This window comes from Musa acuminata, chromosome BXJ1-8, assembly GCF_036884655.1.
Source record: "Musa acuminata AAA Group cultivar baxijiao chromosome BXJ1-8, Cavendish_Baxijiao_AAA, whole genome shotgun sequence".
In the NCBI taxonomy this organism is placed as follows: Eukaryota; Viridiplantae; Streptophyta; class Magnoliopsida; order Zingiberales; family Musaceae; genus Musa; species Musa acuminata.
Genome location: NC_088334.1, coordinates 31,791,569 through 31,804,526, shown reverse-complemented (window position 1 = coordinate 31,804,526; position 12,958 = coordinate 31,791,569). Strand labels below are relative to the sequence as shown.

The window sequence follows — 12,958 nt, the reverse complement described above, 5'->3', positions numbered from 1 at the left end:
GTGGTTTGACAATACCACTTTTGGAGCGTGTTGTCATTGGATGTCTAGGGGGGATAGAAGTGGTAGATTGTGTTGGTGGTATAGCCGAGGGCAAGTCACTATCATGGACTGGGCCAACCGTGAGCACGACAATGTCACTAGGTCTAGGAGAAGGTAAAGCTAGTGGCAATGTTGCTGAGGGTATTGCTTTATTAATAGGGGAAACTTGTGAGGAAGGGAGTGGAGAAATAGAGGGAGTGAGAAGCTATTGAAATGGAGTAATAGTAGTATGCGGATCTTGAGGGTAAGGACTGGATGGTGTCATTGGAGGTTCGTGTGATAAGATCGGAGGGATATTCCAGTGATGCATGTTTATTGGAGTAGCTTGCATGGTAGGATTATTTTGAAAAGGAAAGACAGACTCCTCAAAAATAACATGACGTGATATAAAAACTTTTTTAGTTTGGGGTTCATAGCATCGAAAAGCATTATGTTCAAGAGAGTAGCCTATAAAAGTGCAATGCTTAGATCGTGGTGTTAGCTTATGTGACGCATAGGGACGGAGCCATAGATAACATAAACATCCAAAAACTTTGAGTTTATGAAGGTTTGAAAGCTTGTGGAATAATTTTTCAAATGGTGACTGGTATTGTAAGACTGGAGTGAGCATACAATTAATGAGATAAACTGCAGTTTAAAAAGTTACTGACCAAAAAGGTGATGCCATGGATGCTTGATGTAGAAGGGAGAGACCATTTTCAACGATATGTCGATGTTTGCGTTTGGCAGAGCCAACCAATTGGGGAGTATGTGGGGGTGACTTGAGGTGTTGTATACCATAAGTAGAGAGACAGGATGCGAGGGCTTGATATTCGCCTCTATCATCAGAGTAAACTGTTTTAATGGAAGATTGAAAAAAATTCTCGACCAACTTTCGAAAGTTGGTAAATACTGTGGAAACATCAGACTTATGGTGGAGAGGATATAACCATGTGTACTTAGTAAAATAGTCTACAAAAATGACATAAAATCGAAACTTGTCAAAAGAAGGAATTGGGGCAAGGCCTCACACGTCGGTATAAATGATTTCAAATGGTTTAGAGTAAGAAATGGAGGTTATCCCAAAAGGCAGTTTATGACTTTTATTGCAAAGACAAGCATTGCAATGATTGACAGTGCTATTGATTTTCAAGGTAGGAAGAGAATAACGAGAAAGTAATTTTTGCTGGATAAAAGGGGAGGGATGACCAAGACGATGATGCCATACATCAACCAGAGTTGTGACTAAAGAGTGAGCAGTTGGAAGGGTAATTTGCAAAGCGGATGGCCACTCATAAATGTTGTCTTTGTTCTGGCACTAGACCAAGGATGCCCCCGTGCTCAAATCCTTGACAAGAAAAAAGTTAGGAAAGAATTCAATTGAGATATTATTTTGTTTACAGAATTGAGAAACAGAAATGAGGTTTCTTTTAATGTTAGGTGCACACAGAACATCATCGAGTGTAAAAGTTGTGATAAGTGAACTAAGCATTGAGGAACCAGAATGAGTAATAGGAATTCTTTTACCGTCACCGATGATGATATCTTCATTTCCGTCATAGTTGTTGTGGATCGACAAGTTTTGAAGATCAGAGGTGATGTGATGAGAGGCGCCTGAGTCCACAATCCAATTAGGTTGGGTAGGAGTTGGAGTAGCCATGAAATTCGCTTGAGGCCACTGTGATGGAGTAGGGAGCCTGGGGCAAGATCGATAGACTTTCGCGGAGTGTCCGACTTTATCACATAGTTAGCAAATGACTCGTTGGTGGCTTATGAAGTCTGGACATGACGGCTGAGGATTATGAAAGTTACCACCTTGATATTATCATGCCCCTCAAAATATCCATGATATTAAAATTTTCAACACAAACCAATTCAGGATCCAAACTCACATTTGAGGACACTAAAAAACATTCTATCAAATTCACATCTATAAAACCTGTGCAGTTTATAATCATATATCACATCACTCGATAATTCACATTTATGACAACCCAAGCCAACTTAACAAACATGAACAACATTTATAAAACCACAAGCTAAGTAATTTATACAATCAGAACTCCAACCATTTACCACAAGTTCATATCATCGTAAACTAGACTTAACATTCCGAAATTCCAAATAAGAGAGATCTTCTAACACTTTTACAAGGTATATCCATTTCGGTTCATCGACAACATTTCATTACATACAAAATATGCTTATACAACAATAACATAATACCCAACAAGACTTGCCCATAATTCAGAATAGCTCTCCACTGCCTCAACCCAATTCAAACATCTCAAAGAGTGACAAGCTGACCTGAAAGATTTATATAACAACAGAATGAGCTAAAAATAGCTTAGCAAGTAACAAAGCATATATAGCACGAGAAGGGACAGTTTCAAACAAACAAAATATCACAATGCAAGACAGAATATAAGAGATTCAAAGATATCATCTCATTAGATACAGAATCGCAAATGTCATTTCATTCATAACATATTTGGTTCATAACAAATGGAGCATAGAGTAATTGGAGCATATCAATAGTGCACGAGATGATCCGGAGCATATTAATGGCAAATAGGACATTTCAGAATATATCAGTTCATACCAAATGGAGCACAGAGTAATTGGAGCATATCAATAGCGTATGAAATGTTCCGGAGCATATCAATGACATATGGAACATTTCGAAGCGTAACAATAACAAATGAAACATTTCGGAGCATATCAAAGGCGTATGAAATGTTTCGGAACATATCAATGACAAATGAAACATTTCGGAACATATCAATGGCATATGGACCATTTCGAAGCATATCAAAGAACGAATACGAAATAGAAGCTTAGACGTCGTACCCTAGCATAGTGCATGTGAGGTTTAACTCAGTGGTGGCTCCACGCCGTGATGAGTTCTCGACCCCATCCACGGGTAGCCCTTTTCTACTCGAGCCCTCTCACCCTACCCAAGTGCTAGGTCGGCTCTGAATTTCATATCAAACAGATAGAAGGTGAAGTGGGATTCCAAACATAATATGGTCTATTCATTTCTGAATGACCACCAAACATAATCTAGAGCATCGCGGGCTCTAAGCACATACCCTTTACCATTTCTAGCAAAGGTCCAAATAATCCCACAAACACCAGAGTACAAAAGAGTATTGTGAACAATAAATTGGGACATATCGGAAGCACATGCGGAACAATGAAATGTACATGTGCCTTTATAAAACATTACGATACAAATTAATTTCCAAAGGAATGAAACCAGAATATGTGAAATCGACTAAAGCTCGATTTCTAGTAGAATTCAAGAGGCACATTGAACAAATAATTCAAACCATCAATTGTGCTCCAATATACTCAAGAAAGCTATCAAAAGATAGGTTTATGAGTCTATATTCTGATCAAATAAGTTTTGTTCAAATCAGAGGTCAATACATGAAGTTATAACCATAACAAGGTAGAAAGGTCAGAATCTCAGAAGTTGCACAGATTCGAATCGTTACGTCTAAACAAGAGATATATCAAATGCAAGGATAGAACAATTTAATGTTCCTCATATTCAAAGCAAATGTAGAGATAAAATTGCAGTAAGGAAAGATCAGGACACTTGCAATAGGAAAGATTAGAACAATAACAGGAGAAACGATTGGGAAACATGCCTTTCAAAGATTTTGATCTGAAGATCCAAAGAAGGTGTTAGCCCAAATCCTTCTACTTTTCCTCCATGTCCTCTCCCTGTTTTGTTTTCTACATGTCTTCTCTTTTTCCTCCACAACTGCAGCTCATGCAGAATATAGAGGCATAGTCACTTGCTCTCTCTTACTCTCATTCCTATGTTTTCTTTTTCAAACACAGCTGTCGCAGCCATCGCCGCTGCCACTACCACAGTCGTAGCCACGACCGCAGCCTCTTCTTCCTCCCCTGCTCTGTTTCCTCTCCTCTTCCAACTGCAGCTGCCACTACCGCAGCTGCCTCCCCTTCTCCTCTTCCTCTCTTCTTCCCTTTTCCTTTCTCTTCTTCTTCCTTTCCTTCTCTTCTTTCCCAGCTGCACTGCCGCTGCCTCTTCTTCCTCCCCTGCTCATCTTCCTCTCCTTCTTCTCTTCCAACTATAGCTACCATCGCCGCTTCCGCAGCCCCTTCTTCCCTTTCTCTTCTTCCTCTCCTTCCCTTCTTCCTTCCTCTTTCTCTTTCCCTGCCATAGTTGCAGCTGCCACAGCCGCAGCTGCTTCTTTCCCTTCTCCTCTTCCTTCTCCTTCCTTTCTTCTTCTTCTCTTCTTCCTCACCTTCTCTTCCTCTCCTTCTCTTCCAGCTGCAGCTGCCACTGCCGCAGCCGCAGCTCCTCCTTTCCCTTCTCTTCTTCTCCTCTTCTTCTTCCCTCCTCCTCCCCAGCGTCACACACACCCTCTCCTCTGTTTCCTCTGCAGGAAATAGAGGTATGAAAACCTGTTCCCCTGCTTCCTCTTCTTCTTCTCTTCCTCTTCTTCTTCTTCTTCTCCTCTTCGAATGCCCCACACCTCTCCTCTATTTCCACCTGTGGAAATAGAGGTGCTGCAGCCCTAGCTGCTGCCACCTCTCGCTCCTCTCCCTCTTCCCTCTCTTTTCCCTCTTCTTCTCCTTCTTCCTTCTCCTTCCTTTCTTCTTCTTCTCTTTTTCCTCACCTTCTCTTCCAGTTGTAGCTGCCACCGCCGCAGCCGCAGCTCCTCCTTTCCCTTCTCTTCTTCTCCTCTTCTTCTTCCCTTCTCCTCCCCGACGTCACACACACCCTCTCCTATGTTTCCTCTGCCGGAAACAGAGGTATCACAAACTCTTCTCCTACTTCCTCTTCTTCTTCTTCTCCTCTTCCAACGCCCCACACCTCTCCTCTGTTTCCGTCTGCAGGAAACAGAGGTACTGCAGCCCTAGCTGCTGCCACCTCTCGCTCCTCTCCCTCTTCCCTCTCTTTTCCCTCTTCCCTCTCTTTTCCCTCTTCTTCTCCTTCTCTTCTTCTCCTCTTCCCTTTTCCTCCCCAACGCCACACACCTCCTCGCTGCAGCCTTGCCGCAGCTATTCTCCTCTCTTCTTCTTCTTCTTCTTCTTCTCTTCTCCCTCTTCTTCCTCTACTTCTCTTCTTCTTCTCCGCATGCCCCACAGCTCCTCTCTCAGCTCATCTCTTTGTTTCGGGAACAGAGAACGTGGGAGGCGGTGGGATAAAACCGAAATTTTTTGTTTTCTTTATTTTTTTTCTTTTTGCAACTTAACAGTTTAGTCCTTGAAATTTCTATATTTACATATAGGTCCTCCAATTTACATATAAATCCTTATTAATAATTTTCAAAAGTGAGGGATATTATACTCTTCCCTCCTTAAAAGAAAATTTAGTCCTCTAAATTGATCATAGCTCAATTGATGAAAAGATGAGGATTATGATATCTTTATTTCCTCCTCCTGCTCTCAAATAATTTCATCAATACAATATAATGATACAATTATCCAAGAATGACCGAAATATTCTCCTCCTTGATCCTCAATAGACGGTAACCCGACCTTCAATCAATTTCTAAAAATACTTGCGCACCCTGCAGTTTATCAAGCAAGTCGTTACTTCAGAAAATACTCATTTTTTATAGTCACTTGATTCAACTATCTATAATCAATACAAAGCTTTAATGTTCCATCCTTCTTTTTAACAAACCCCGGAACACCCCATGATGAAATATTAAACCAAATAAAATCCTTATTTAATAGTCCTTGTAGTTGCTTTTTCTAATTCCATTTACTCAAATGATGTCATTCCGTAGAGAGGCTTAGATATTGGGATTGTCCCAAGGACCAAATCAAAAGCAAAGTCACGTTTTGGAGGTAATTCGTGCAATTCATCCTGGGATACATTAGGCAATGAGATAAATCATATCCAATACTCTCAAAATAAAAGATCAGCTGATCAAATATGTAAAAAGTGATCATTTGTTATATAACAATCCATACTGGTATGATAAGAAGATAGTCAATCCATACCAAGTATAATATCAAAGTTCTAAATCTCTAGGAGAACTAAATCAGCAAAAGTTCAAGTTCTCCAATAAAAATCAGACAAGAGGACCAGATTCAAGTTCATTATCAAAGAATCTCCAATGATCGTATTTTATATATATCATATAATGCAGTGGTCTAGGTTGAATGCCCAAGTGATAAGCAACATGTTACGAATCAAATCGTAGATAGGACCCATGGTCAAACAAATATTTGCATTCTTTCAAAAACATGCATAATACCTTCGATCACTAATTCAGAAGTTTTAGAATCATATTGAGTGATAGCATACACTCTGATATGGGTTGATGATTTAAGAGGCAGTGACTCTTTCTTCTTGTTCAATGGGCAGTCTTTTATTTCATGATCCAACTTTCCACAAGCAAAATAGACTCTAGTCACCCGAAAACACAAACTTGTGTCATAATTTAACTTGCAATTCACACGTGATTGAGTCTTTTATGGTGACTTCCCATTTCAAATCCAAATGTCTTGATCCTCTTGTTATTACTTTCTGATTCATTTTCAATCATATTTTTATTGGTAAACTTGTCCTTATCATTCTTGCCATTGCTCTTCAAAAATTCTTTTCATTGTTCCCATTAATGATCAGCCTCTACTTCCAATATAAGGTGGCAAAAGAAATCTTTCAATCATCAGAATAATTTTGTACATCAAATATCTTCTCTGTTTGCATCATCCCTTTTTCTACCACCAATGAAATTAGTGCACCATGCTTCTACTGCGCCACTCTGATTCAATATCCCCGATTACCCCTTTCATCCCACTTAATTAATCAAAACCAGATGAAGTAGGAGGACCAAATTACCTCATCATCCTTGATTCCTAAAATACATCAAAGAAAATTTTCACCAATCACAATAGTTCACTAGACCTCAATATATTTTGCACGTCAACATATTAAATATTTCAGTGATCCTCAAATCATGCTCTGATACCACCTCTGTCACGCCCCTCAAAATATCCATGATATTAAAATTTTTAACACAAACCAATCCAGGATCCAAAATCACATTTGAGGATATTGAAAAACATTCTATCAAATTCACATCTATAAAACCTGTGCAGTTTATAATCATATATCATATAACTCGATAATTCACATTTATGACAACCCAAGCCAACTTAACAAACATGAACAATATTTATAAATCCACAAGCTAAGTAATTTACACAATCAGAACTCCAACCATTTACCACAAGTTCATATCACGACTTAACATTCCGAAATTCCAAATAAGAGAGATCTTCTAACACTTTTACAAGGTATATCCATTTCGGTTCATCGACAATATTTCATTACATACAAAATATGCTTATACAATAATAAAATAATACCCAACAAGACTTGCCCATAATTCAGAATAGCTCTCCACTGCTCAGCCCAATTCAAACATCTCAAAGAGTGACAAGCTGACCTGAAAGATTTATATAACAACGGAGTGAGCTAAAAACAGTTCAGCAAGTAACAAAGCATATATAGCACGAGAAGGGACAGTTTCAAACAAACAAGATATCACAATGCAAGACAGAATCCAAGAGATTCAAAGATATCATCTTATTAGATACAGAATAACAAATATCATTTCATTCATAACATATTTGGTTCATAACAAATGGAGCATAGAGTAATTGGAGCATATCAATAGCGTACGAGATGATCCTGAGCATATTAATGGCAAATAGGACATTTCAGAATATATCAATTCATAGCAAATGGAGCACAGAGTAATTGGAGCATATCAATAGCGTATGAAATGTTCCGGAGCATATCAATGACATATGGAACATTTCGAAGCGTAACAATAACAAATGAAACATTTCGGAGCATATCAAAGGCGTATGAAATGTTTCGGAGCATATCAATGACAAATGAAACATTTCGGAACATATCAATGGCATATGGACTATTTCGAAGCATATCAAAGAACGAATACGAAATAGAAGTTCAGACGTCGTACCCTAACATAGTGCATGTGAGGTTTAACTCAGAGGTGGCTCCACGCCGTGATGAGTTCTCGACCCCATCCACGGGTAGCCCTTTCCTACTCGAGCCCTCTCACCCTACCCAAGTGCTAGGTCGGCTCTGAATTTCATATCAAACAGATAGAAGGTGAAGTGGGATTCCAAACATAATATGGTCTATTCATTTCTGAATGACCACCAAACATAATCTAGAGCATCGCGGGCTCTAAGCACATACCCTTTGCCATTTCTGGCAAAGGTCCAAATAATCCCACAAACACCAGAGTACAAAAGGGTATTGTGAACAATAAATTGGGACATATTAGAAGCACATGCGAAACAACGAAATGTACATATGCCTTTATGAAACATTACGATACAAATTAATTTCTAAAGGAATGAAACCAGAATATGTGAAATCGACCAAAGCTCGATTTCTAGTAGAATTCAAGAGGCACATTGAACAAATAATTCAAACCATCAATTGTGCTCCAATATACTCAAGAAAGCTATCAAAAGAAAGGTTTATGAGTCTATATTCTGATCAAATAAGTTTTGTTCAAATCAGAGGTCAATCCATGAAGTTATAACCATAACAAGGTAGAAAGGTCAGAATCTCAGAAGTTGCACAGATTCGAATCGTTACGTCCAAACAAGAGATATATCAAATTCAAGGCTAGAACAATTCAATGTTCCTCATATTCAAAGCAAATGTAGAGATAAAATTGCAATAAGGAAAGATCAGGACACTTGCAATAGGAAAGATTAGAACAATAACAGGAGAAATGATTGGGAAACTTGCCTTTCAAAGATTTTGATCTGAAGATCCAAAGAAGGTGTCAGCCCAAATCCTTCTACTTTTCCTCCCTGTCCTCTCCCTGTTTTGTTTTCTACATGTCTTCTCTTTTTCCTCCACAACTGTAGCTCATGCAGAACATAGAGGCATAGTTACCTGCTCTCTCTTACTCTCATTCCTATGTTTTCTTTTTCAAACACAGCTGTCGCAGCCATCGCCGCTGCCACTACCACAGTCGTAGCCATGACCGTAGCCGCTTCTTCCTCCCCTGCTCTATTTCCTCTCCTTCTCTTCCAGCTGCAGCTGCCACTGCCGCAGCTGCCTCCCCTTCTCCTCTTCCTCTCTTCTTCCCTTTTCCTTTCTCTTCTTCTTCCTTTCCTTCTCTTCTTTCCCAGCTGCACTGTCGCTGCCTCTTCTTCCTCCCCTGCTCATCTTCCTCTCCTTCTTCTCTTCCAACTATAGCTACCATCGCCGCTTGCGCAGCCCCTTCTTCCCTTTCTCTTCTTCCTCTCCTTCCCTTCTTCCTTCCTCTTTCTCTTTCCCTGCCATAGTTGCAGCTGCCACAGCCGCAGCTGCTTCTTTCCCTTCTCCTCTTCCTTCTCCTTCCTTTCTTCTTCTTCTCTTCTTCCTCACCTTCTCTTCCTCTCCTTCTCTTCCAGCTGCAGCTGCCACCGCCGCAACCGCAGCTCCTCCTTTCCCTTCTCTTCTTCTCCTCTTCTTCTTCCCTCCTCCTCCTCGGCGTCACACACACCCTCTCCTCTGTTTCCTCTGCAGGAAACAGAGGTATCAAAACCTTTTCTCCTGCTTCCTCTTCTTCTTCTCTTCCTCTTCTTCTTCTTCTCCTCTTCAAATGCCCCACACCTCTCCTGTGTTTCCACCTGTGGAAATAGAGGTGCTACAGCCCTAGCTGCTGCCACCTCTCGCTCTTCCCTCTCTTTTCCCTCTTCTTCTCCTTCTTCCTTCTCCTTCCTTTCTTCTTCTTCTCTTTTTCCTCACCTTCTCTTCCAATTGCAGCTGCCACCGCCGCAGTCGCAGCTCCTCCTTTCCCTTCTCTTCTTCTCTTCTTCTTCTTCCCTTCTCCTCCCCGACGTCACACACACCCTCTCCTCTATTTCCTCTGTAGGAAACAGAGGTATCACAACCTCTTCTCCTGCTTCCTCTTCTTCTTCTCTTCCTCTTCTTCTTATTCTCCTCTTCGAACGCCCCACACCTCTCCTCTGTTTCCATCTGCAGGAAACAGAGGTGCTGCAACCCTAGCTACTGCCACCACTCGCTCCTCTCCCTCTTCCCTCTCTTTTCCCTCTTCTTGTCCTTCTCTTCTTCTCCTCTTCCCTTTTCCTCCCCAATGCCACACACCTCCTCGCTGCAGCCTTGCCGCAGCTATCCTCCTCTCTTCTTCTTCTTCTTCTTCTTCTTCTTCTTCTTCTTCTCTTCTCCCTCTTCTTCCTCTACTTCTCTTCTTCTTCTCCGCACGCCCCACAGCTCCTCTCTCAGCTCATCTCTCTGTTTCGGGAACAGAGAACGTGGGAGGCGATGGGATAAAACCAAAATTTTCGATTTTCTTTATTTTTTTCTTTTTGCAACTTAACAGTTTAGTCCTTGAAATTTCTATATTTACATATAAGCCCTCCAATTTACATATAAATCCTTATTAATAATTTTCAAAAGTGAGGGATATTATAGATATGGATAAGGGGGGTTTGGTCTGGGCCCCATAGGGCTGGGAGGCAACTTAGCCAAATCGTTGTTGATGTACTTATTGTACTGGTTGCTCTTCCTCTTGGATTTTTGATTGGCCTGAGCTGTAATAGGTGGTCTGGGCAACCTATCATCACGCTTTAAGTACGTCTCATAGTCGATCAACTTATCATAACGTTCTTCGAATGATATTGGTGAGTCGCGTGCCCGAAATGCTATTGTCAGTTCTTTGTACTCGCCTCCTAGGTCATTGAGGATATGGATTAGGACTTCTTCATCACTAAGAGAATGACCTATCAAAGTTAAATCATCGATGATAATTTTGATATGTTATAGATAATCAGCAATAGTACTTCCCTCTTGTTTCATTTTCATCAGATTGGAGAGAAGTCCGAGCATACGAGTACGCGAGTGATTTGCCAAAATTGTTTGTAACTTGCACCATGCTTCTGCAATAGTCGTACATGAGGATATTAATGGGGCAATGGATCTAGCAACGGAAGCTTGAATAGCTTGGAGGATGAGGCGATCTTGATGTAACCATTGTTTGTGAGCTGGATTTGGCACTGGACTAGGTTCACCTAGGATGTTGATCATTTCAGGTGGACATTAGAGAGAGCCATCAACGTAACCTAGGAGATCATAGCCAAATAAAAGATTAGAAAGTTGTGCCCGCCAAGATGCATAGTTACCGCCTTTGGATAATTTGAAGGGAATAAGTGTTGCAGCATTGATGGTGATAAGACTTTGAAAAGAGCTTAGAGTCCCTGCATAAATAGGGATAGAAATATCGGAAGAGAAAAATGAAGACATCCTAGATATTTTGTGGCGGTTTGAGTGATCTTTACAAAATATGTAAAGATATAGGAGGGAGGGAGGAGGAGAAAAGCAGATCGATGCGTTGCAAAGGAGGCTGCAACGATGAACTGCAGAGGAGGCTGCAACGATGAACTGCAGAGGAGGCTACAACGATGCACTACAGAGGAGGCTGCAGCGATGCACTATAGAGGAGGCTGCAACGATGCACTATAGAGGAGTCTGCAACAATGCACTATAGAGGAGGCTACAGTGATGGGCGAGGAAGCTGCAGCAATGAGCAAAAAATCTACAGCGATTAGGTGAAAAGAAAGAAAAAAAAAATCTGCAGCAGTTACAGTTGCAGAGAAATTGCTGCGGCAGAGGGAAGCAGCTGCAGATGAAAGCTGTAAAAAATGCAATCGTTCCTATTGCCGCAGGAAGGCAGTGATGGCTGTGGCGGTAAGGATGGCGGTAGTAGCACTTCTCGCTCGAGTGAGATGTGGGAACGAGGAGGAGAGGTCGCTGGCCGAGGAGCGGTTGCAAGGATGGCGGCCACCACGGTAGTGTATGCGAGGTTCTTATGAGGGTAGGAGGTGGCCGAGCAGTCTCCGACTCCGGAACAGGAAGCAGCGACACCGGAGGAGAGGTAAGCAGCAGCACTGTCCTTTCCAATTGAACAGAAAAGAGGAGCAGTAGAAGGCTTCGGCAAAGATGCCTACATCCGCAAGGAAGAAGGCTCTGATACCATGATAGAAATTAAACAAAGAATATAGAAAGATAGAAATTATAGAAGAAACTATGAAATGTATAAGATGTAATTGTCTTATTCATTAGCTCTCGATAGCTATTTATATACACTCAGTAGGGAGATTATAGAAAGATTTTTCTCAACTGCTTAGAGATTTCTTCAACTGCCTTCGGGAAATCTTATCTGCTTATCAGCACTCACTCTAGTTCACAATGCTCATCAAATATAGATAGCCTGTTAATGAAAACAAGCCATGCAATAAATGAGAATTTGGGAATGGGGCCTTCGAACCATACCAGTCGGTGCTACTTTGAAAGCCAGCGAGACAGGTAGATTTAGGAGTAAAGAATCCCAAAGTAGATGATTTACAACATGTAATCTCCAAAATCATCAAGCACTCAATAACCTTCGGTTCATCCCATATATGTAGGACAATACCAGCTTTCCATTGCCCACAACGGGTAATATCAAAAACATAAGCCATCGAATTGGATTTGAATTCAAAAAATATACTTTCTCTAAGAGCAAGATAAAGAACAATTTTGGGATACCAAGTGTCTAACTATAGTAATATAGATGTTCCATCTTCAATAATATGTTAGAACACGGAGAATGCTTTTAAAGTCCATATTGATTATCTCCCTAAGCATTGACTAGAAATCCACTTAACCTATAATGAATCTTTCTTGGAAGTAATGATCGATAAATATCTTATAAGATAAGCACGATTAAAGGAATGTGTGCTATGGATGCCAAAACTCTCCTCCTCTTTATAATGACATATAGTTTCATAAGACATGTTATGGAAATCGAGTCATAAGTTGTTAAAGCCAATTCAATATATCTAAGAAAGTAGAAAGAATGAATGCTATATATTCTTGCCAAGTAGAATAGTCTTGATAAGTTCT

At 40.6% G+C, this 12,958-nt stretch overlaps 1 long non-coding RNA gene across 1 annotated transcript; it reads right to left on the bottom strand.

The window, feature by feature from the left end:
• Positions 1–1,937: 1,937 nt before the first annotated feature.
• LOC135587720 (uncharacterized) lies at positions 1,938–10,277 on the bottom strand. Its single transcript, XR_010475959.1, has 3 exons — positions 8,813–10,277; positions 3,675–7,463; positions 1,938–2,325 (listed from the first exon to the last, which is right to left on the bottom strand). It is a non-coding gene; the product is annotated as an uncharacterized LOC135587720 (long non-coding RNA).
• Positions 10,278–12,958: the final 2,681 nt, after the last annotated feature.